Source organism: Heliangelus exortis, chromosome 9 (genome assembly GCF_036169615.1).
Source record: "Heliangelus exortis chromosome 9, bHelExo1.hap1, whole genome shotgun sequence".
In the NCBI taxonomy this organism is placed as follows: domain Eukaryota; kingdom Metazoa; phylum Chordata; class Aves; order Apodiformes; family Trochilidae; genus Heliangelus; species Heliangelus exortis.
Genome location: NC_092430.1, coordinates 6,971,085 through 6,996,349, shown reverse-complemented (window position 1 = coordinate 6,996,349; position 25,265 = coordinate 6,971,085). Strand labels below are relative to the sequence as shown.

Genomic DNA, 25,265 nt, shown 5'->3' with positions numbered 1-25,265 from the left:
CTTTTCTTTTCCCTTTGCCGTTGCCACAGGAAAAAAATTTAAATTGAAAACTTCACCAAATTGTGCTAAACAGGACTCCACCTCAATCCAGCCCTCCTCCCACCTGTATTGCCCACGTCTAAAATGTCTTTCTGACTCTTACCATTCTCACTCTTTAAGCAAGTTGACTGCCCAGTGAAGACATGAGGGAGCATCTTTATCAGTTCCAAGCCACCTTCCCTTGAGCAAAAATCAATGTGTATCTCTGTTAAATCAGGTCTTGCATCACATCCCAATTCTTGATACAGATCTGGAAGATCAATCATTGCTTCCCTTCCTGCTAACTCAGACTTTAAGGTTTGAGCTACATCCCCACTCTGTCTGCACAGATTCCAGTAAATATTCCACAGTTATAGACCACTGATTTAATCAGAGTTTTCTGCAGAGACATTTCCTCTGAAAGGATATTGGAAATTTTACTTGAAGAACCGGTCAGTCTGACTGAATAAAAACTGGCAGGTGTTTCCCTATCTCTGGCCCTAAGTCTTTCCAATCAATTACAATTCTTCTCTCTTTTTTTTTTTTTTTTTTTTTTCTTTTTTTTTAATGTAACACTAACTAAATTTCTCTGAGCATATTCTTACCTTTTCGTATTTATATAATCCTCTTGTTTTCAGGTATGTTTATTTACTTTTATAATTTCCTTGCATCCACTTGTTGTTAGGGCAGTTGTATGAGACCATCTTGCCCTCTAGCGGTGAAAAGAAGATTAGGCTCGGACCTTCCTAGAGCTATTAAAAATACTAATAGCAATTTGCAGTATTTAAACACTGAAAACTCAGCTGCATCGATGATCACTCTTTGCAAGTTAGGCTTCAAGGGTCAGCGAGCCAATAGAATTAATGAGTTTGGAAAATTTTCTAGATAGAAGTGAATATTTAATGCAAATAATGAAAATTGTTCTGAAGTGTCCAAGTGTTCCAGTATTCATACTAATTTTGTTACGTTTTCTTTGTTGTAAAACAAAGGGAAAGACTAATAATAAATACCCTTTAACCTGTTCCAGAAAGTAAACAAGCATGCTACACCAGTGTTATATCAGGCTTTATATTGGAAAAAAAGAAGCTTAATCAAGTTCTAGCCAAGAGATTTATAAAAGGTTCCTTTGAAAAGCCTCACTCTGTGAGATTAATGTGTTAGCCCAGAATACTCTTAATTCAGTTACTGGAGCTCAGAGTTTGTCTTACTTACACTACAATGTGTCTTACTTTGTTTTGTCTTTTTTAATACCTTTTCGTAATCAGAGAGGCATTAGAGAAGCTCCAGGATTACTGATGGTGCTTTTGGCTTGCACCGCACACAGAATTCCCTTTTCCTTATTCCAAAACATTTTCAGGCTCAAACAAGGCAGAGAAATGAGCTGCAGAGCTGCTGGCAAGGTGTCCCCAGCTCATCCCCTCAGGAGAACCATCCCAGCAGAGACAGAGGAGCTGTGTCCAGAGAGCTCCTTACAAACTGGGGAGGTTGTTCCTTTTACGTGGAGCTGAGCACATAAAGGGCAGGGGGCAGGTGGAGCACTGCTGATGCATGAAGTGGGGGCAGGGGCCCACATCTGTGGTCACATCAGCAATTTCCATCAGAAGCCTGGCAGGCTGTGTGCTGGGCTGGGTGTCTGCCTGCTCAAGAGATGAACAGGCTGGCACTTCAGCACAAGGGCTCTCCAGCCACCTCTGCATCCTGCTAAGCCAGCCCTCTCGACAGAGAATCCACAAGGAAATCCTGGGCTCTGTGCGCAGAGCACAGCAGATAAGGATGCAGAATTTTTTTTTTTTCCTGCTCCTGGTCGGGCAGGAGGGGCTGTGCTTTGAACCTGACAGAGTTCTCAGGACACGTTGTGCTCTTGGGCCCTGTGATGTGCTATGCAGCGCAGTAACCACAGGGGGGCAGGGCAGGCAATCCTTAGGTACAGACTAATTTCCCAGAATTTTAAGCGTTTCTGGACCTACTACGAGCTAAAAACACAAAAGGTTGCCCTTGTTCCTATTAACAGCGTCTTTGGCTTATGCTTTTAGGGAAGACACTGAAATGGATATAAAGAAGTTATCACATCTCCACTGAAGCAGTGAGAGGGTTTGATTTATTTTTCTAAGCATTGCTGAACAGTAGCTGGCGTGCAAAGGAAATGACACAAATGAAACAATGGTGATGTTCGCTGTTGGTTTTAGGACACCATATAATCATTCAGTAATTTCCATGGCATCACTTTCAAAAGGCATTTAAAATTTACATGCAAGGATAGGCAATTACAAAGGAAGTTGTGGGGAGATCCTCCTCATGCCCTTTTTTTCATTTTTGAAACTGCTCTGTAGGGTTGAAGCAGGCAGCAAGGTACCCCCTCACACATCTTACAACTACTTATAGAAGTTGCAGTTTACTGTGGCTTTCCCTTAGCTAATTATAGTCCTCGTGTTTCCAGTTGTAAATTGGGCTGAGATCTGCAATGTATTCCCCTCAAGACACCAAATCAGATACCCTAAACTGACAGTTTTCAGAGCAGCCTTCCTTACTCTATTGTGAAATCCCACTTCCATCTAACATATCTGAGGGCAGCTCTGTGCTATATTGACACAAGAGTTTTCACTTACAACCTAGTAAGAATCACACTGAATTTGGTCTTTAGCTGTTTCAATTTCCCCTTTGTTTGTTGGTCTCAGAATACGTAGATGTCTGGCAAATGAAAGTTGCTTTTGAGAACTCGTGGCTGTGGCAGGTCCCTATACCTATGCTGATGCCACTGAAATTCATTGGTTCTTTTCTACCTCATCTTGAAATACAAGAGGCTCAAGTTTTGGCACCTGGAAGAACTGAGATTTTAATCCACTAGCCAGTTAATGCTGTATTTGTAATTTAATTTAACTCACACTGGGTAATGGGAGGGATATCATGAACTGCTCATTTGAGAATCCAATGCAACTTCTAGCAACAGGGCAGGATGTGTTGCTCAAGAAGAAAGGCAGTCTTGTGGTATCAAAAGAATTGCTCAGTTAAGTTTTGCTTATGTATTTCTTAGTGTTCAGTGTTTTTCTGTGTGAGGCCTAATACCTGAACTTGTATCAGGCACAAGGGACAAGGGAAATGTTACCTAAGAAGTGCTGTTACACAGTAGCAATGTCCTCCAAGTCTGGTATAAAGTTTAACTGCAGTGTCAAGGGAGTGCTCCACAACATCTGGATCCTAATTAGAGTTCAGTTCTTTCAACTTTAAAGCTTTGGGCCTCATGGCCTCGGCTCTTTCCTATGTGATTTGAAGTTTCATGGCTGGGGCCCAAGTTGAATGACTTAGGTGCTAGGATTGATTTTAAATCAAAGTAATTTTACTTTTTCTAAATGCTTTTCCCAAAGTTGAAAACTGACCTTTATTCACCAAGTTTAGCTACAATGGAAGAAGTATGAATTCTTCTTAACACATTAACAAAAAAAACCAACAAAAAGCTAACAAACTAACCAAGAACAAATAAAAGCTCTACTGCTTCAAATCTACTGTCTTTGAAGATGACTGTTTTGTAAGAAGGAAAAAAAAAAGAAAACCAAAAAACTACAGACACTAACTGGTAGATGTTTTAACACATGCACAGTTAATAGCAAGTCTAAGCCTTTTCATGCCTCATTATTTAATGCTAGAAATGCTTTTTTACAGCTCCTTTTGCTTAGAGCATTGAACATAAAATATCGTTGTTTTGTGAATAGCATTTATTTTACATTGAAATTAGTGTATTACAGAGGGTCTCACAAAAAACCTTTTTCCTCACCTTTCCTTGTCTGATGAATATTAATTACATTGGGTGTCCAGCTCCTAAAACAAAAAAGGTGTTTTTTTCTATTTCAGAGAAGAGACACAGAAGGAACACAGGCAGAATTTCAGTTCTCCCTTCTTTTTCTGGGTTCCTATCTCTGCAAACTGGTTGCAGTAAGGAAGAGATTGGCCTCCTACATTCCCCTTTCATCCACCCCTTTGGGAGTATTCAGAGGACAGGTAACAACATTAGCAAATGGACCACAGTTCATTCCAATTACATTCATTTCAAAGGTGTCAGAGAGATTTAAGAAATCTCAATTAAGAACCCCAGATGATCTTCTAAAAGAACCATTTTGAGTCTTATTAGGATCCGAGAAACTACAAGGAACACCAATTAACTGAAGGCTGCTTTGCTGACACCGTGCAGTCTGCACTAGACACCACATTGAAAAAGCTGTGAATTCTTTATAAATTACCACTTTTATGGGAAAGCCTTAATGATTATTTAAACTTTAGGTAGTGATTGAAATGTTAGAACCAGCTGATAGAAATGGCTTCCTAAGTAACTGCTTAAGACAATTGCTCAAGATGGTGAATTACTGCTTTATCACTATAAAGGTGGCATTTACTCTCCAGAGAGATAAGAGAATCTGAGAGCTCTAGAATGTTTTTAATCATACTCATGCAGCAGTGTATAATAAAATAGGAGCAGTGACTTAGCCACAGCATTTCTTAAACTCTAACGTCCTGTAATTTTAGCAGCTTTTTTTAGGCTTTTAGGAGCAGGAAAAGCACCACGTACATGACCTTTTAAACAGACTACACCTTGTTATGGCGAGACATTTGTTACCTGTCTCAAATAAGTGCAAGTTATCACTTTGTCTATTCTTTTTCCCTGAAGGAAAAGGACAATTGTTCCTTTGTTTCCTTTGTAAAGTACCAGTATGCCCCATTTAATTTATTCTGACATCTTTTATGCACATCTGCTCCAGCTCATTAAAATATCCAAAGTGCCACAAAACATTTCTATCTCTGTCTTCCAGAGTCAGCTTCCTCACAAAGACCCTCTTCGTCCTTCATCTAGTCTTGAAAAAGAATAGCTATTCTTCTCATCTTCCTGAGAAATGTTTTTTCTTGGCTGAGACACAGCAGAATGGCTTCTGCTTTTGAGGAGAGATTATCAGACTGAGCAGTTTACTACTTCATTAGTTTACAATACTAGCAAAGAAGCGGATGGTATAGGGTAGTGGGAGTTTTTCTCCTGTACCTGTCTCAAAAGAGACTGGGATAAGCACAAACCAGACAGACAATCTCAGTCCCTGCTGAGGGAGAGAGTACTTGGAAAAATGGGCACTTATCTCTTGTCCCCTTTTCTTTCTCAGCCTACAGAGAAAGCTCCAGCTTCTCCCAGGGCGTTGCTGGAAGAGGAACAGTTCTTGTTCTTCACAGAACTGGCAATGAAAAGTAAGATGTACTCAAGCTTCTCCTGGGATCACAAATGACTCCTTGTCATTTTTCCTTTTTCTCTTGAAGCCTACTGACCATTTCTGTTCCACAAGATACAATTGGCTTTGTCTCACCAGCCCAAACCTGATTCATCACAGCACTGAGGTTTTGCTGCTCCAAAGGTATTTTGGGCCAGTAAAATTTAATCTGCTCTGTTCTTCTGGGGAGCTTTGAACCCCCTCTGACCTGTAGGAACCAGAGTGGGCACCACGTTGTTCCTTGGAATAACCCACCTCTGCCTATATAGCTGCTCAGGCTGTTAAACAAAACAGGGGTTGTTGGCTAATGAAATAGAATTTGCAGTTATGTACAGTAGTGTGTTTTGTGCAGGCTTCCTATGTGTGTTTCCCATACTCCTTGCTTAGCTTAGCTTTCCTGTGGAGGAAGCTTTGGTTTGTTTTTCCCTATTGGTATAGTAGGGAAGCAGAAGTATGAAACCCATCCACCCCTCCTGATTACTAGAAACGTGTCACAGTCACAAAGCCCCTGCTCTTTCAAAGAAAAACAGACAAAGTAAACAAGGAAGGGAATTTATGGGGGTTTTTCTGCTTCACTTTCCATTTCCCTACTCTCACAGCAGCTCTGCTTCAGAAGAGCAATTTGCTCAAATTCTGAGTTCCTGTTTTCTGCTCTGTTGATCCTCCGAGGGACCAACATAACACAACTGTCACTTCTGCTCATTTCCTGATTATGGTACCAGGACCTTTCAGGTTCAATATTCACATTTGCCTGAAGTCATTACTGCACTTGCTAAGTAGTGAATAATGAGGTTGCCAATAGAGCAGCACTTTATTCATTTGATGAGGGAAATCTGCACTGACACTTAGCTGGGAGTCTATTTTGAAGTTTTCTGACTATTGATCTCCATTCTGAAGTGCCCCTCAGACCTTCTGTCTGATCATAATTTTTAGTCCTTCATTTACCATGAATTAAAAGATCATTTCCAGTAAACCCAAGTATACCCCTGGAATGTTGCCCAATTTGCTGGAAAGTACTGTAACTGATGTTTTCAGAAAGACATTTAGATTTACAGCCTTAAAAAGGAGGCTTAGAGCCAAATATTGACTCCATTTGCACCATAGTACGTCTAAATGTAATTATTTTGCTTGTAGTGGAACTCTGCTCTCTTGTCATCCTGTCCCTGTTTGGAATTTGCAGAATATTTGCCAGGAGTGGTAGTATTTTCCCATTAAAACATGTCCAGGAAATGGTTGGTGAGTGGCAAATCTCACATAGTTTCCTTGGATTGGTCAATGAACAGATTCATCAAATTGCTTGGCTTCTGATAGCCTATGTTGTGAGATCTGTGCTGTATAGCATTTCTCAGAAACCAGAGAAATATTATCTGGTGCCTAGATAAATCCATTTTTAGCTAAGTGGCTCTTTCTTCATCCTGATTACATTCTTAATCCCAAGTAAGAAACTCTATCTGCTCCGAGAATGAGCCAAAAAGGAGGAGCTGCAGATACATGGTCAGGATATTGCAAAGCCCTCTGTCTCTCCTGAAGTGGGGTATCTTAGCATGGATCCTGAGCTGTGTTTGCAAGTAGGAGGTAAATGCCATGGAGTGTCAAGGGAACCAGGGTGCCAGTGCAGAGGGCACTGAGAAGTCAACACACACATTAGAATTCAAAGCACTCCTGTGTGGTTTTCTGTCCCTTGAGACTAAGCCACAGATGGCTTGCGAGATGTATCACAGCCTTTTGAATATAAGCACAGAGCTGCCAGCTGATGCCCCGTTTCCCACTGCTGGTTGCAGAGATCAGACAATATTGCAACACCAAATTGCCTGATATGCCTCCACCGCATGCTTGCTCTTTAAAAAAACATCCTCAAAAGCTCTGATGTTAAAAGCATCACCACATATTCCTTGGGCTAAATCATTGCACTTAGTAATGGAGACCAACTCGTAGAGTTTCGGTTTCCTTGTGACAAGCTTTAATGACAGCTCCTGTGGCCAAGCAGCACCTAGAAGACTTGCTTTAAGCAGACATGTCAGTGGCTGAAAACTTGTGCTTGTAGGTCCCTTTTGGCTCACAGTCTGGCTTTTAAGCATAGGAATTGTTATTATAATGTTTCCAGGCTTAGCTCTAAATCCATGAAGGCTTTAAAAGCTTAGGAATGCATCACCTAGCTGTAGAAATCTGGAGGCTCCTGGATCATAAATTCACATTAATGCCCATGGATAAAGTAGTCATCATCTTTAAGTAAAATCCAGCTTGCAGAATCAGACATCGAGATCTAGACTCCTTCATAAGAGGAAGAAGAAATTGGGTTGGGAGAGAAAGAAATGGGGTGGTTAGAATAATACAACAGAAAACAAGCTATCTATGTATGACATGGAAGTGGGCTAAGGGAAAGGGCTTGCTTAGGAAGGGAGTTAAGCTGAAGGGGAGAGAGGCACCCTGAGAGGCAGAAGAACTTTCACTGCCCATCGGTCATAGGACCCAACCTAGCAAAACCAATCTGTCTGCTCTAGTCCTGGCAACAGCACAGAGGCAGGATAAAGCTGCCTTAAATCTAACTCTGTTGTATCTTATCCCAGCTTGGAATAGGAACACCACTAGTTAGTTGTCATCTCTGCATGTACACAGGCAAAGCATGCTGCGAGGCAAGAAGGTTTATGAGTCGAAAAGCATTTTGAGCACTGATGAAAAGTAGCAGAAAAATCTCTATTCTCATTCTATAGGCAATAAAATGGTCCCCACAAGGCCTTGTTTCCTTTGTGGGGTTCACAGCAGTCTGTACCAGAGGCCTGGCTGTGCCTGGTCACTTCCCAGTTGATAATATCATTATGAAAACCTCTGAGTGCTTTGCAAGGACTCCTAACTACTGTCTGCTCACCTGGTAGTTGTAATCTGTGCAGAAAAAAATCTATTCTCTAGGTTTGGTTCAAACTTTAAGATAAATTTTTTAAAATCTGGAAAAATGCTGGAGTTGCGTAAGGGAGGAGGCTATGCCAAGAGAGTAATACAGCAACTGAACTTCAGCATTTCTTTTATCAGACAAAGGGACTAAGAAATGTCTTTAAAAATTCCCAAACCAACAAACTTATCTTGTTTGTGCTTTTGTTGTTGTTGTTAGAAATTTCTGATAATTTTCACATCTGTTGTTTTGAGGGCAGCACTATATGTGGACCCACCTACCAAACTCTGTCTTTTCAGTCCTGGTTATCTAAAGCCTCTTCTCTGTGCAATCACAACCCTTGCACTTGCTTCTTTGTTATTTACTTTCCCCCCAGTCTCCATTTTGACCCCTGCTCTCAAAATGCATGCAGAATAGCAGGTGAAATAAAGAGGCAGGACTAATTTCTAGTTAGGCTGTTCCTGTATTGTGGTGTGGAATCAAGGAGGACTAAGATGCTACTGCAACAGCATACCCCTGCTGCAGACAACAGAGTTTAAATAAAATTAGGCAGACTGAATGGACTGAGCCACAAAACACTTTTTGTCTGTCTTTTTTTTCCTACAAGTAAAATCAAGGCATTTTTGGGATATAAATCTGAATAGCTGCATCTGGCAATTAGGAGAACTAGAGGGGTGGTGGAGGGTCTGAAAAAAAGACAGTTTGATGGTCATATTCTTTACTGATTTCATTATGTTGTTGTTATGGTCATGGGAGCACAGTTGTGCTTAGCACTTGTTTACCAACTCAGAACCAGCTGGGAAAATGCAATCAGTGATTCCATGAATGAGAGGCAATGTTTCCAGGTTTGATACACATCCCGTTTGCAAAGCATTGAAGCTTTAAAATTCCACCTCTCGGAGGTATTTTCTGTTTTTCTGGTGAATTACACTGAGGAGTTCTGACATTATTTCAAAGGCTTCCTGCAGGAAAGATGACATTTCAAACCTAGATGTTACCAGAACCTTGATCACATCTTGTCTCCTATTGAGCTGTATGACCTAAAAGTGCTTCCTTATGAATTAGGCACTTAACGTGTTTTTTAACCTTCTTGGAGAAAATTATGCAGTCCTCTGAGTTGCCTGCATGATTTATCTTTTATTCATCAGAATCCTAAATGTTATTGAAATGTATTCTTAATTATTCCCTGCTGAAAACGGTAGTGTTCTTGGAGAAGTATTTTGCATTTGTTATGTCCTGCTGCTAGCATGGTTAATAATGGATATAATAATAAAATAACAAACCATCAGAGCAGAATAAGAGAAATTATTAATACGATTCAATTTAACAAAATTGTTACTTATGGCTTTCACAGCCTATGAACACCCCTGTCTGCATATTTCAAGCATGCAGACTCTTTGCTGTAGGTCTAGCACAGAAATAATAACGTTGCCAAAAGAAGCTCATCAGACATCATCTGCTACCCATGCATTTATACCCTCTAAAATCACTTACTGTATTAGTACTCAGTGGAACTGATACTGCCAAAAAGCTTTCAAAAGCAGTCTTGGACTGTATTTCTGGAATTGATGGCTTTTCATTCAAACAGAAAATCACAAACCCTAAAAATTAATATTTTTGCTTCAGTGTTTCTCCTATCTTTCCTTTTTTTCCATTTCTTTCCCCTGTGCACACACACATATACTTTTCATTTAATGTTTTCTGTATAGGAAGCAAAAAGCTTTCTAAACATTCAAAAGTTGGTTTTGAAAAACTGTACAATATTCAGGGTCACTGTCTGGTAGGAGATCTAGAAACACTGAAAAGTCTGTAAAAATTACAGCCTTTTCTTGAGCTGAGCTTCTTGTGCAGCTGCCTCATAGCCCTTTGACTTACCACATCAAGTACAGGGAATGTACCAGCATGTCCAGATCTTTTCCTTAGTCATTCCCAGCTGACTGCAGTTCCTTAAATACATGGTTTGCATGCTGTGCAATTTAATATCATCCAGTTCTTATGCAGCCATCTGCAAGATCTTTCATTTAATTCTGTAGGTAATTTCAGTCCTCACTGATATGGATAACATGTCCCTTCTTTGTCATTGACAGATATTATCTCCTGCATCTTTTTATTAGCAATGGCAAAAATAAGTACTAAAGAGAGAGGAAGTCCCAATTTCAGACCTTGAAAAGACCAGCTAGGAACCAATTTTCAGCCCTCTCTTTTTGGCAGAAATTATAATTTTCTTATTTTAATCAGATCCCTCTCTGGTTTATACTTATTGTACTAAATGTTCTCCTGAGACAGAAAAGCTTCAAATATAAAGCGATATTTAGACACAGTAGGTCTAAACTACCTGGAATTTCTTATCAAAAAGGACCCTAGGATGATCTGAAGAATGTGTCACTGGTAATCTGATAGAGCATAGTATCTCAGTGTCTATTTATCTGCTGGCCTGCAGTGTTTCTTGCCTTTAAAATTGATCCCAAAGTCTTAAAATCAATTGAAGGTGGACCAACAGGCTGACACTTGCTTAGATTGGGTTTTTTTCCCCTGTTACTTTCCAGCCAAGTGCAGGTTACCTGTCAACAGCTCCTGGTAGCATTTCTTTCTATATCTGGGAATCATAGTGCTGTAGAATAATTTGGGTTGGATGGGACCTCTAGAGGCCATGTAGTCCAACTCCCTACCCAAAGCAAGCCTAAAAAGCAAGCCATTTCAGGTTGTGCTGGCACATGCCCAGTTGAGTCTTAAACACATCCTAGGAGGGAGGGAGATTCCACAACATCCTGGGCAGTCTGTACCAGCATTTGACCACTTCCTGGTGGCTACACTAAGACAGAGCAGGAGGCAGCAGCAGGGTCTTCTTTGATCCAAGGGGACACTGCTTATTCATGTCCACTTGTCTACCTGGACAGCAAGTCTTACAGAGCAGCTTTCCAGACAGCTGGCCCCATCCTGTCTGGGTTGCAAGGCGTCATTCCATCCCAGATGCAGGAATTTGCTTTTGTTGTACTCCTTAAAATTCCTGTTGGCCCGTTTCTCTAGCCTGTTCAGGTTCCTCTGATGAGCAGCTCTTCCATCCAGTATGTTGACAGCTTCTTCCAGTTTTGTGTTCTCTGCAATCTTTCTGAGAGTGAACTCTGTCCCATCATCTGGAGCATTAATGAAGACATCAGACAGTACTGACCCGAGCATTGATCCCTGGGGGACACCAGTGCTTGCTGGATGCCAGGTACACTTAGCATAAACAGCTTTTATGGAAGCCCTGCGTGTGCTTTGGGCAATTTAAGTTTTGATCCTGCTGCAAATGTGTAAACTGGCAATAACCAGAGAGGACTTCTCATCAATACTACATTTTACTCTCTGTCCTTTATTGTAGGCATTGCTGAAAGCTGAGGATGTTCATGTGGTTGTTCAGGGCACTTGTTTGGTTTTTGTTTTTGTTTTGCAAATCAAGTCCAGGGCAATATTCTGTGCAGAGAGGCTGTTTGTACTGGGTTATTTTTCTCTGCACATACTGGGAGCATAATAAAACATATTACAGCAATCACAGCATGATTGCTGCATCCATGGTAGTGTTAATTCAGCTGCCAGCAGTAAGAGTGCAGCAGGGAGTTGGTGACATGCCCTCCACCAAGGAACAGCAGCCATGTCACAGCTTGCTATTGTCAGATCTGGCTGCCACATCTTCATGGCAAGCGTTAGCAGAGCCAGCAAGGTAAGTGCCATGTAAAAATATCCCTGTTTTGCCCTTTAGACATTATCTTGGCTGCTTCTGTCTCTTGCTATTAAACCACACAACTGCAGCCAGCCTACACGTGCCTGATATTAAGGAGTTTTACCTTCTCTTTTTCCACATTTGGGAAGTAGAACATAGCAGTTCCTCTCTTTTTTTTCTCAGAAGTGAAACAGTAAACACAATGCCTGCTGAAACCGGGCAGCTGCCAATCCAAGTTACCAGTTTATTTTAATTATATTATATCCATAATAGATAAACACTGATAGTACAAGATGTTTAAATCAATCCGCAGTAAACAAACAAAAAATAATCAGGTGATGAAGGGGGTGGAAAAGATCTTTTGCAAGTTTGTGTTTTTGGTCTGCTTGCTTAAAGTTGGGAGCCAGACTTCTGTCATACTCCTCACTTATAGAACAGTTAATTTTATTACTCAGCTCGTAGGATTTCTGTCTCAACATGCCAGAACTCAGCAGATCTGGAAGCCATTCCTGTATCTTATTCAGACTTGTAATGAGGTCATCAGTGAACAAGACAGATCCAGTCCACAAAAAGTACTGATTAGTAGCAGTTTCCTGCTGGAGCTTACTTTGAGTACAAAGTTCTGGGAACACCATTCATGTTAGACAATTTAAGTGTGCTGAAAATATAAAACACTGACTAAAACTGAAGGACTTAAAAATGAAGAACTCTTTCCAATAATGTTCTCATATTTCACGTAATTTTTTTTTTCCAAATAAATCCCATGTACAATTAAAAACGCTTTAACAGGATCCATATGGAGATAATGGAAAAGGTCATCAATTTTTTTTTTTATTTAAATTGGTAATACTAAATGATTCTTTGTACCATTCTCTCATGTAGGAAAACCAAGAGACAAAAAGCAAGAAGATAAACTGAAAGCAAATTATGTTATACCATTGTGAACAGTTTTGAGAGATATTCTGACAGCCAGAATACCTGGCTGGTGCTGAAATATTCACTTGCCAGAGTGACAAGAATCAGTCGCCTAAAAAATAATCTTATAGCACTTTTTAATATCAGCACTATTGGACATGGAACTTGTGGGTTTTTTCAGGAGTTTTGAAAAGAAGAGGAAGCAATTATAGACCTGAAACATGTTTGCTATCACTTGTATTTGAAAAGCCTTCAAGTTAAGTGTCTGTATGGTGCCAGATTGGGTAATGTCTAAAAAGAAGTTGAAAAAGTAGAGGAATAAAGACTGAGCTCAGTTCTCTTCTTACTCTCTTTTAACTTCAAGAAGTAGTCAAACTAAACCATATATGAGGTTAAGTAATACCTCTGCCCTTAGTCCACATTCAAATTACCTGCAGATAATATTCTGCAAGATGACATAGACATGGGGAGTCTGCTAACCCTGTAGGATTCTGGGTTAACAAAGCAATTTCTCTGTAGCCACATGTGTAACCTGTATCAGAAGAGAGAAATATACAAAGAGAAACTGAAATAATTACAGGCAAGGCTGGGATCCTAGGTGCATTCTTTTGTTACACTGTTTGGAGATAAAATTTGTGGAACAGATGTTTCAGAGGCAATAACTGAGATCCCGTAAGATAAAGCAATAACCTTGTGGGCAGATCTGTCTGACCTCATAATTTTCAGGTTTTTAGAGCTGACAGATAATGAAGTTGTCTCTTTCTCTTCAGGCAAGGAATTCTTCAGTGTACAACTACTGTCTCAGCTCATTCAGGTCTGAAGTTTCATCTGTATTTTATCAGGGTGCTCACTAATGAATAGCTTTGCACCTACATTCTATTTACTTGGAGGGTGAGATCAGTACTTAAATCACATGTGACATAGGAGCTGCAAGCCTGGCAGGGGTTAGTCCTGTAATAACAATAATACACTGAGGAAATGCAGAGACTTTGTAACTCAGACTCTTCAGGTTTGGTGGATTGAAGTCTGATCCTTCTTCCATTTCTCTTAACACTTTTTTTCAGGGTGTGGGGGTGTTTGTTGGTTTACACTACATTGTGCAACTTGAAACCCACTCTGCCAGACTGCTATTCTAATCTTTATGCACTGCTGCCAACTGACACACAGCAAAGTCTTTCATAGGATGAGATTAAACACACCAGGAGTTTCCATATCTAATGAAAGCTCCATGGGAACACCATTGGGATCCCTGCTACTTTGCAGCAGTCAAAGCTGTGTGAGCCCATGTGCCATCCTTTTGTGCATGAGGGAGACAGCAGTGCCATAGACACAATACATAGTATGCTGCTTTCTCACTGCAGGGCATTTATTCCAAAGAATAGCAATGGTTTTCTCCCGTCCCCAGAGCCACTTGTTTACCCACTCCTTTTGTTCAGAACTGAAATGTTGAGTTTTAAAAACAGAGAGGAAAACTGCAATTTCTTATTTGTCAGCAGTTGGAAAGCCACATGAAATCACTGTCCCTTTTAATAAGCATGTTTGTTGAAGCATCCAAGGTGTTAGCTTTTTCATCTGGATCTGGTTTAATATCTCACCCATCTATATTGTCTGAGAACAAAACAGGACTAACACAGTATTGCCTGCTGTGACAAATGTTGTGATGAATTACATGTTAAAAGATTGTATTATAAGAACCAGTATCACAAGATCCTAAAGTCCATTGAACCCCATACTGGCTGGACTGTGAACTGCACATTTGTTATAAGAATACCTAATTACATCTATGAGAGAGTGGGAAAAATATGCCCAAAACCACTGGTGCTACAATTTGGGGGGAAAGATGTCTTTTACCCAGTCTGTTGCCTCCTTTTCCTTTTCATAAGAAACCTGTTAAGAGGCTGAAGGTTTCTACACTGAATCAACAAACTATTCGGTTTAAGAGTTTGAAGGCATCCTAAATGTCTGCAATTAATTTTTTTTCTCCTCCGTGGGGTATTTCTAATTTTCCAGAGTAGAAAAATCCAAAAGAAAACATCCTTTTGATGCATTATAAATAGGGACCTCCTAATGCTAGATAGTACCTACCCTTAGATAAACACAGGTTGCTGTATAATTTGTTAAAAAGCAAGTGTTTGCAGGTCATGTGCAAGATATCAAACACAAACAGTACAATCTCATTTTACTCACAAAAACTTTAAAACATAAACCTGACTGGGGTCTATTTTTTAAGTACAGGAAGGTAGAAAAAAATTCATTTAAGTTTCATAGCACATCTTGCATAGGGCTGGTTGTGGTTGTCCTTTTTCCCAATTGCCCATTGTTCCCATAACATAAAGGGCCATAAAGCCTTAAAAGCATTTACCTGAGTTACCCAGCATAGTTGTCCTGTCTGGTTTTGGTTGTTCCTTTGAGATACCTCAGCTTATTTTCATAATTCCCATCTGGTGTGGTTTTACTTCTCATGCAAGGATCTGACACCCATATAGCTTGCTTTGTATCTCTGCCAATTTAAAGGAAATTTGGTTTTTTAAGTAGTCTTGAAACACATAAATAATATTAGCACCAGTCCAGTGGGACTCAAATAGGTAAGACTGCCTTCCTTATTCAGAACTTGCACTGTGTGTAAGAGGTATTCAGTGCTACCTGGCTAATTCTCCTCCTCTTAGTCATGCTGATGTAAACCTGAAATAACCCCACTAAGGGTCACTGGGAAGGTGGCAGAGTCCTCTTTGTGTATCTGGAATCAGCCTACAAATTAAGCACAACCAGTACAGGTTACTTTAAAAGCTCTAAGAATCTACTAAGACTGCTATTGCATGCATGAAAAAAAAAAAAAAATCACTTAAATGCTGTTTCAACTTCAAGTTAAAAAAATAGCTTTTTTGAGAAAAAAGCGAAATGAAGGATAAGTTTCAGTGGCTAATAATATTTTCAAGCATCTGGAGAAGAATATCAAACTATTTGAAGTGGGGAAGGGTAACAAAAGCCCCAAAATAGAAAACTCCTTTCACTTAAAGGCTGTCAGGAAAATAGTCCCCTGGTTTCCAGCAGCTGTGAAAGCAGCAAGAGCTGCCTTTAATGACTGCCAGTGAGAGAAGGGCAAGTTGCTCTATTTTCTCCACACTTGGGTACAGCTCACAGTTGTGTATAAATGTTTGGTGGTGGGATACAGATTCCAACCCCAGTCCTCCCAAAGCACAGATGTGAAGAGGAGGTTCCAAAATGGGAGATGTTTGTAGACCTTTGAACAAGTGACAGACTGGCAGCATCCATGCTCTGCCTGCCTGTCTGGTTTGTGAGGTCTGTGGCACACATTCCTTGCCATCCTATACATAAATAAGAAGTTTGAGAGATCCCTTAGGCCTCTGTCCCCAGGTGGGACCTGTGATCCCTCAGGTATGATCCCTAATTCATATTTAAGGGGACCTGCAGCTTTTTTTCTGGATAGCAATAGTAAAATTCTTCCTGTCTCTCCTACATCTGAAAATGAAGCTCTGCTGCAGCTGGGTCACTTTTCATTTGGGATTAATCATTTTCTTCCTGACAGCTCTATTCATATGAAGGTGTTTGTTTTCAGACACGTACTTGAGCTAATAAGCATTTGGGCTGTTGCTTGGCTGAATCTTTTCACTGTGGGCAGTATGACACTCATGCATATAATTTCTGTTATTTCGCTCTTCTCTGCACTGTCTATTATCAAATGTTCTTTTTTTTGTCATCACACAGAACATAACTCATTTTTGTCTCTCACAGTCCTCACTCAATACCCTCCCACCTTTTTTCGACCTTGTCCTGTCCTTGAAGCATGCTCATTAGCTGTATGCAAAAACTAACAAGACAGAATTGGCAGTTTTTCTGGGAACAAAAAGCAAAATAAACCAACTCAACTTGAATTCTCAGAGTGACAATGACAAATGATTTATACTGGCAGGCACTCTTCATGAACATTGAATGCTGACACAGTCTGTATTCATGCCAGATAAGGGTGACATCTAGGGCCATCATTTGGTCTGTTATTTGTTAATTTGACCTAAAAATGTATGCTATCTTCAACCTACTAAAATAAAAGTATTTCATTTCCTCTTATGATGTGCAATAAGAAGGCTCCAAGTAGCCTTTTTAGTATCTGTCTTTATACAGAGCACTTTAAAAGCTACAGGGCTTTCTAAAGGAATTGTCTGACCCACTGAAGCAGATCTTGTTGCCATCCCATTGTACACACTGGATCTTCAGCTGTGGGAAGGCATCATTCTCCTGACCTGCTGCCTTTCAGCTTAGCATGCTGCTCCTTTGCCTCTTTTGCCAGTGTTTGCCACATTTCACTGATTGATGTTGGAAATATCCTAAGAACTCACTGTTGAGACCCATTGAGAGAGCTGGTTAATACCCAACATGGTTCATTGAGGAAGGAGAAAAGGAAAGAAGGAGAACTCGAATGGCAAGAGAGTAAGCTTTCCAAATCATGATTCTTCTACCTTCACTTCTGCTTCATGTTCTAGTAAAACTAAAGGTCTGTCTAGGGCTTTGCTAGCCAAGATTCAGCCTAATACACTTGTTCTCCTAGGAAAAATTATGTTAGAAATCATAGAAGAGCTTAGGTTGGAAGGGATCTTTGAGATAATCTATTCCAACCTCTCTGTCATGGGCAGGGACTCCTCCCATCTAGAGGTTTGATTCCATCAGGGCTTCAGCTTTTCTAACCTGGTTTTTGGTTTCACGAGCAATTTCCTTGTAATCCTCCCAGGTTACCTGTCCTCACTTCCACCCTTTGTGGATTTCCCTTTTGTGTTTGATTTTGGCCAGGAGTTCCTTGTTTATCCATATAGGTCTCCTGGCCTTTTTGCCTGATTTATTCTTTTTAGGAAAGCAATAGTTTTAGGAATTTACATCAAAGAGGGTGATAGTTCTGATAGTTTCTCAGCACAGTGCAGAATAGTCTGGTCCATCATCTCAGTATTCAAATAAGCTTAGAAATCCTTTCCTAAAGGTCAATGCATCTGATTTTGCACACGTTTATTTTCAGTTGCTATTTATTTCCCAGTTTCTGTTCTGTTTTGGTTCTATTGTCAAAACCTAATTGTGATGGAGATCTAGCTTTGATCCCTGAAGCTGGGCACTATCTGAAAACTAGAAGGGAAAAGCAAAGTATTCTAGTCCCTTAAAAAAGTCAAAAGAAGGATTAGGAATTAACTTACTAAAGAGTCTATAGATATAGGGTAGAATGGGGATTTTTTGTTTCCTTCCAGAATGTACTAGGTGAGGATATGTAGGAACAGGAGAAGACTGAATGACTTGAAAGGAGTCAGGCAGTGCTACAATTACAGTTTCCTTATCTAGAATGTCTTAGAACACTGTCTCAAGCCTGCTCATGACTGGTGTTCACAGTGGGCTTACCCAGGCAGAATCAAATATTAAGATATGGCTTTTTCTCTTCCTTGTATGAAAGCAAATTCTCCTAATGTTGAAGCATCTCTTAAGGCTACTGCATTTGTTTATTTGACAAAACTTAAAGTAGGGAGGAGGAGGAAATCATAGAACAATGGAATTGTTTATGTTTGGAAGGGACCTGAAGGATCATCTGTTTGCAACCTCCTTGCCATGGCCAGGGACACCTTCCACCAGCCCCATCCAACATGGTCTGAGCACTTCTTGGTGTGGATGAGTATGGGAAATACTTTAAATACTCCCTCTATGTGGGCACAGAAACAGAGAAGCCTGGCTTAGACCCACAGGCTGCTTTTCCTCTATTACACTGAGAAAATACAACACAATTCATTCACTCTCTGACTTCTACCCACTTATTTACTCCTACACCACTGGGGAAGTACCTTCTGTTTGTCAATTCAGAAGAACTGAGCCCTAAAAAAGAAATGTATGCTTGGCATGAATATTAAATACAGTTAGAAACAAATTATATTGAAGTGTCTGGCTTTACATCTGCTTAGTACATTATTATTCCTTCCTTGGAGCAATACTATGTGTTCATACGAGAAGCTCACCTGATATAGCAGTAGGTGCATGTATGTGTGTATAAGAAGCCTTCTGCTGATTCACATTATATCAGTCTGTTAATTTTATGCAGTAAGGATTCAAAGTCTGGGAAGGCAGGTCTTGCATTACTATTTATCTTTACTTAAACTTGGACGTGGCTCCAGACTATACATATCTTGCATTCTCAGCCAATGGATTTTTTTCTCAGGAATAGGAAGCTAAGATACTCAGATATCAAAATTATTTGGTGTTATTCATATTTCAAATAACAATGACTTAATATTCTTACTTAAACTTGACTTCTGCTACTGCCACTTGTGTTATCTGTGTTCATGTATGCATTCTCTTCTGATCCAGTCAGTATGCCAGATGCAGCTGTACCTGCTGGCTTTAATGCAAATCAGTGTCACTGGCTATGGAGACTGATGTGTCCTGTTCCATATGGATTTTTTGACTCCCACATGACAATGGGTTCAGTATGAATAATATTTGTATGTCAATATAAGCTTCTGTGTGTGACTCCATTAAGTATTCCAAGGCATTTCTCATCTTCAGATTTTGGACAGCAGTGTAGGATGTACATCTGCTATATGGGTACCCTTGGTATTGGTTTTAATAGAAGGAAAATTACTAAAGGAGGAACAGACAACCCTTTTCATGTCCTCATGAGCAGGTTTGGAGCACATCTGAGAACAGGGTAATAAGGGAGTTGCCAGTGATAATGTCAGTGCCCAGAGCTATTTTTTCCAGGTAGGTTTCCCTGATTAGACTTGTAAAGTTGGCAGTTTTCCAGAGAACTAAATACAACAAGGAAATATTATATCATGCTTAAAACTCACCTCCATGGATAACTCCTTAATTCCACCCACTAGAGGAGTCAGAAATCTTCCTAGCAAGGTACCTGGGTGCTTCTCAGGTGCAGGGAAGCATTCAGGTACTCTAAAACCAGTTTTGCTGCCATCTAACCATCTGGTTCCAACTCACCCAGCAACAGAAGAGCTAAAAGCTGTTACTCTGAATAACTCCACTGCCTGCCATTTTGGCAAGTCGAGTCTGACTTTAACTAAAATCACAGCTTGCAGCAGGAATATTTATGAACTAGGAAACCCACCTGTGAGTGTATAAGGGCAATTATATATATTTATATATATATGTATCTGCACACCTCCCCCCTTTCTCCTATCTCCATGTAAGCAGCACAGTAAAGTGGCCACCCTGGTTGCCTAGGAAGCCGGATGCTGCTCCTAAGAGATCTGTTTAAAATTCCAATCCAGATTCTAGTCAGGTTTGTGAGACCCTGGGAATAGAGCTCTTGAAGTGGTGGGTACTTTCCATTTTTTTCCCCCCTCCTTAGCTTGTCTGGACTGAGAGAAGGCAGCTGTGCTGCTTTGCTAGCCACAGCAGCTGGACTTGGTTACCCCTAGAACCAATTAAGTGCTGCAAGAATGGTTTGCCTTTTTCTGGGGAGACAGAAACTGTTTAGGATCATAAATGACACTGGAAAGTAGATGTCTATGTATGCAGTTATTTTAAGGGTTGTTTTTGAGGCTTTTTCTAAGCACCTGCTGCCTTTTTGGGCATTTGTGCTGTTATCTGAGTTGCTTGAAATGCAAATAAAAACAATGATACATATTCAGATGATCTGAGACCTGTGTTTTTTGGAGGACTATGCTAAACCCTCTGTGGAGTTCCTTTTCAGAAGCTAATCCTAGTGGAAAGTTACCAAGTGGGGCTTTAAACAGGTGAAATAATAAGGTAGCCAAACAAGGTGCCTGCTGAGGTGGCAAAGGTGAGTGCTCTCTCCAGGTTTGTTTCTACCTCATAGCCCTACATTGCTGACTACTATTTGGAGAGACAAAGCGGGGTGATTTAAGAGTGAAGTTTCTTAACATTTAACTATGGCTTAAAGCTGCTGTTGAAGAAGCAGTCTGTCACATCTCATTGTATTTTATATTCAAATTTAGATAGGTGTCCAGACTAACACCTGAATAAAAATATATGAATAGAATAGCTGATCAGCAATGTAACTTATACTCACTAACAGAGATCTTAGATAGTAACAAAAGCTAGAGTCTGAGTCACTTGTCTATATTCTTGAATGGATATGGGATCTTTTTTGAAGCTGCTTTGAAGCACGAATTATGACCAGAAGCTTTTTGATCAGAACTAATGCATAAGGCACTTGAAAAAAAAAAAAGTCACTTGAGCTTCTTTCCAGTGGCACTGAGTGAAATGAGAGCTCTGGTTCTCATACTGAGTTTTATGCTAGCGTGTCCATTCTGAAGAAAATTGGCTACAAAGAGTACTGCCAAACCTCTGCAAAGTGGAAACAGGTGCTTGGTTTTCTGCTGGGGAGAAATCAGCAATGCTCGATACGGGTATTTTCTCAGCATATGCATAAAGTCTATTTATATTGCACACATTCCTCTGTGAGTGTGGTCCTACACAGACTTCCTCTTTCAAAAACTTCAGCCCCAAATTTAGTTTGTGGTTTCTGCTTCTTGCAGTAGTTTCTCCATGAAGAAGTGATAATAAGACCTTTTCTTCAGAATATGACACCCTCTTCACACATTTAGAAAAAGCACAACTGGAAAGTGATATTCAATATTGCCACGGGATGGTACCTATTGCATGAATACTAAAAAACCCCCCATTATTGTCAAATGACTTGATTAACTGGTCTTTGTTATTCTGACATGCTTTGGCAATCCTCTTGTGACCATGTAGGGTCCTGCTGGGATAAAATGGGGACTTGCTGGGATGAGATCTATTTTCATCCCATGGGTGGTAAACATCCAGCTGCATGACAGTAGGGTATGGAAAAGGAAGGAGGAGGAAGTAATGAGCCAAACCAACTATGGGAGTTGTAATTGTTCGAAGGTCCTAATTTATTTTTTAAAATCTAATTTCCCAAATGAAGGAGGATTATAAATCTGGTTATACTCCAGCACATAGCCATGTGCAAACAGCAGTCTTCTGTTGACTCTGGAAAATAAACAGTTTTCTGTTATGCTATCCAGAGGAAAGGGGCATATTGGCAAGTGCAGCCAGATAAGGCATCTTCTGCTGTGTCTGTATAATATCACCTAAAAACAATGTAGAACTTGTAATAATTATCTAGGGTTTAATCAACCAGTGAAAGAGTGAAAGAAAAATAATGAAATATGTGGTAATATTCCTAGTATGTACTTTAATTGCTGATTGCTTGATTACTTCTGAAACTGATGAGGCTGAATGTGATGATATTATCAGGATGTTAAGCCTAGAGCAAGAGATGAAAACATAACATTTAACATGAACATGGTACACTGAAAAATATCATGTTTGAGGGTTGACCTGAGATAATTTAAGTGCTGCAGAGCTGTGTGTGTAGAAATGCTGATGAATAAGATAATAGCCCCTGAATAAAAGAGAAACTGCTGTCATACAGTAGAGGACCTACAGAAATCTGGGTGAATGGCTGTGGCATTGCTTCCAGACCAATGGTTATGACATCATGAAAAGATTCCAAAAGATCCAATGACCCTCCGAGGAAATTTAATGGGTAACAACACTGGCATTCCAGGAGGTTGCAGGAATATCATGTTGAAATGTACAACGTGATCTCAAAGCTTTAAAACCAGGGCTAATTTTGTCAGGCATTGGATGGATATGGCACTTGGAATGACACAAGAACATGCACAAAGCAACTGAAAAGAGGTGACATCAGACGTCAGGTATGTGGTGGCAAAAAGCAGGCATAAATAGCTTGTCAAAGGGCTTTCCTTCCAGAACTGTCAGCAGTTTCTTTAAATAGTTTAAAGTGGTAGGTCTGAGACACAAAGCATCTCAGTCACTAATTAGCAAACTGAAAACAGTGCTTGGTAGGAACTGGGGTGCTGTGGGAAGCTCCCTTTTGCTAGCTACAGAGGAAGGACTCTCCAAAGCAGTCAGGCATCTCCTTGAGAAATCCAGCCTGATTCAAACAATGGAACTGAAAGAGTGATTCAGACCACAGAAACTCTTGTGTTCTTGAAAGAAATAAAAAACCCTACAAACACACAGGGCTTAAACTGTTAGAGTGAAAATATAACCAGAACTGAAAGATCTTATTCAAAGATCTTGTGTAAGATACTCACATGGTTCAAATGCAAAATAGCTTAACAACTTTACTCCTGAGTGCAAACTTGTCTGTAGAGCAATGAATTACTTCTCCCCACACTCATTTGTGTGTATGAGTTATACTCCATTGCTGTCATGGCTTCTGGGAGCAGTAGCTGGGATTTAGCTTGTATTTTGGGTCAAGTCTTTGGGCTTCCCGATTCTTTGGAATTCTAGGCTGGACTTGCTGATCTCAGAGGTCTTTTCCAGCCTCTAATTCTCTGATTCTGTGATGCTTCTTGCAAAAGCATTAGCTGTTGGATTAAGCAGAAAAATGAATTCATTTATACTGTAAAATGTATCTGGTTGTGTACTATTTGTGTTAGAATTTGTCTGAAGGAGAGCCCTGATCTAACCCTTACTTTCTCCCAAGAATCTCCAGTTCAAAACCTCGAGCAAACAGAAGGATGTGTATGTGACTAGAAATGGAGGGGTGCAGGAAAACCCACCACCCAGTTGGAAACTGTTAGTATTTGCCTTAAAAAAAAAAAAAAAAAAGAAAAATTAAAAAAAGTGGGGACAGGAAAAAGGGACAGAATCAGGAGGCTGCAAATCTAAGTAAGCTGTAAAATTAGAACTATCCTCCCTGGGTGATGGGGCTGTGTTTCACCATGTCCTATCCTCTATAATGCATGTTGTCAGTTTGTCTCTTGGGACTGAGGTCAGACAGGAACAGTGCAGTGTTTTGACCAAATGAATTGTAGATTGCCTCAGCAGCAGCGGGTGGATGTCAGTGAGCAAGCTTACAGTTTTAGCATGCACACACTCACAGCTGCTCTTTGGTTAATGCATCAGAATTTTTGTTAGTTCATAGCTAACTCACTCCCCTGGAGGGCTGTCCTTACAGAACTTGCCAGAAGAGAAAAATCTGATGATACAAAATACTTTTTGCAATATGAGAAATTCATTGGATGCCTAATGGTGTGTATAGGAGAAAGCAGGTCAAGATAAGAGATAAGACTACTAAGTGAGGTGATGTGGTGGAATTGTGAATAACTCCAGGTCTCCTCCAAAGGCAGTAGTTGCTGTTGCTATGCCCTGAAAATATTCAGTTTATTGCATCTTATTTCATCTTTAAGATCCAAGTGTGTGGGGTTTCTGCACAGAAATTTTCAGGGTATTAAAAACTTCTGAGTACACAGTCTTTTCTATTATAAACATCATAATGGCTTTATCTCTAACAGTAGATTTCTATGTATAGACAACAATATTTTGTTCTCCAAAGCAAAAACTTTCTGTGAAGAAAATTAAATCCTTTTATTACATTGAGAACAGATTGACAGTTTCTGAATCCCAAATTCTTTTTGAATTTCACTCTGTTCTGGATGAGGTAGAAATGTAGCTGCCCTGGCAAGGTGTCATGATAAGTTCTTGTTTCCGTAGGGTGATAGTTTTTCCCTAAAGGATCTATTCTGTTTTCTGGGTAGAGAAATGCCAGATTTCTTTGTGCTGAAATTGGGCACTATGCAATCCTAACATGCCCTAAAGTGAACCGGTAAATGCCAATCACAGTTCCTTAGCTAGGGTCCCATAGTTTGTCTTCTGCTCTTCTGCAAAACATTCTTTTTCAGATGGTCTGGTTTTCTTAAAGAAAGAAAAATATTATGATGGATTAGCTCTAATGTGAGGTGATGCTGGCAACAAAGAAAGCAGTGTCTGTGTATTTGATGTGTAGCTGTCAGTTGGCAGGCCAACCACTGTGCTGCTGAGCATCTCTGGTCATGGTTTTCAAAAAACAGCAGTTGGTAAAGGCTCCAGTCTCTCTGAACTGCAGGTGGATGATCACTTTCTGCACCATTGTGCAGTTTGTTCATTAAACCTAAAGAATCATTTAATGGGTTGGGATGGAGGGGACCTTAAGGATCACCTAGTTCTAACTCCCCTGCCATGGGCAGGGTGACCTTCCATTAGAGCAGGTTACTCAAAGCCCCATCCAACCTGGCCTTGAATGCTTCTGGGGAGAGGGCAGGTTAATTCCTGCTTGTCCCAAAAGAAAACAAGTTGGAGAGCCACAGCATATTTCCAGGTGAAACCATACCAGTCTATCAGAAGTACCAGTCTAGCTAGAAAAACATGCCCAGCATTTCTGCTGGGTGTGTTGACACTGTGGATGTGCAGTGCCAAAGCAAGCAAATTTGGTTCTGTGCTACTATTTCCAGGGCAGTGACTATTGGTCACTGTGACCTAAGAGTAGAGGCCACGTAGATAAGTAGCAAAGCAGCCTGACAAGGCTCTTGAAAGCTGGCAGAAGTATCCAGAGATGCCAGTGGGAACCACAGGGGTATGTGAAACCACCTGACTGCAACAAGAAAACCCTATAGCCATTTGCCAGAATCACTGGTGCTAACTGGTGTCACGTGCAACTGCTTTGATC

The 25,265-nt window shown here is 40.2% G+C and overlaps 1 protein-coding gene across 2 annotated transcripts in view; it reads left to right on the top strand.

Annotated features, from left to right (window-relative positions):
* PXYLP1 (2-phosphoxylose phosphatase 1) overlaps positions 1–25,265 on the top strand; it is a 92,605-nt gene that overhangs the window by 19,178 nt on the left and 48,162 nt on the right. The window contains exon 1 of one of the 2 annotated variants that reach the window (XM_071751837.1): positions 22,288–22,467. The exons of the other annotated variant lie outside the window; for it this stretch is intronic. The gene's annotated coding sequence lies outside the window, so the exon portion shown is untranslated. Of the gene's footprint in view, positions 1–22,287; positions 22,468–25,265 lie in introns of those variants that run through there. 2 annotated transcript variants of the gene reach the window in all.